Genomic DNA, 308 nt, shown 5'->3' on the forward strand with positions numbered 1-308 from the left:
ATTCAAATAGACAATGAAAAAACACGCCACCAAAAGTCCCAGTGGACCAAATAAAAGTCCAAGTGGGCTATGATATCTCCTAAATAATATAATGATTCGATCTATGTTGTCCCAGTGGACCAATGACGACACACATACTCTTTTTCCTAGTTCTCTATGGAAATCGCACACTCATGAATCATTCTTGTTGGATTCGTAGAAAGCCGCCATTTTCACTGATTGCGGTTACGTTTGGCGTGTTTACTGAGAAGAAATAGTCCCAGTTTTCCTGTAAATTTTGGCTTCCTAGCTTTCATGCGCCTACATGA

This window comes from Montipora foliosa, chromosome 9, assembly GCF_036669935.1.
Source record: "Montipora foliosa isolate CH-2021 chromosome 9, ASM3666993v2, whole genome shotgun sequence".
Classification (NCBI taxonomy): domain Eukaryota; kingdom Metazoa; phylum Cnidaria; class Anthozoa; order Scleractinia; family Acroporidae; genus Montipora; species Montipora foliosa.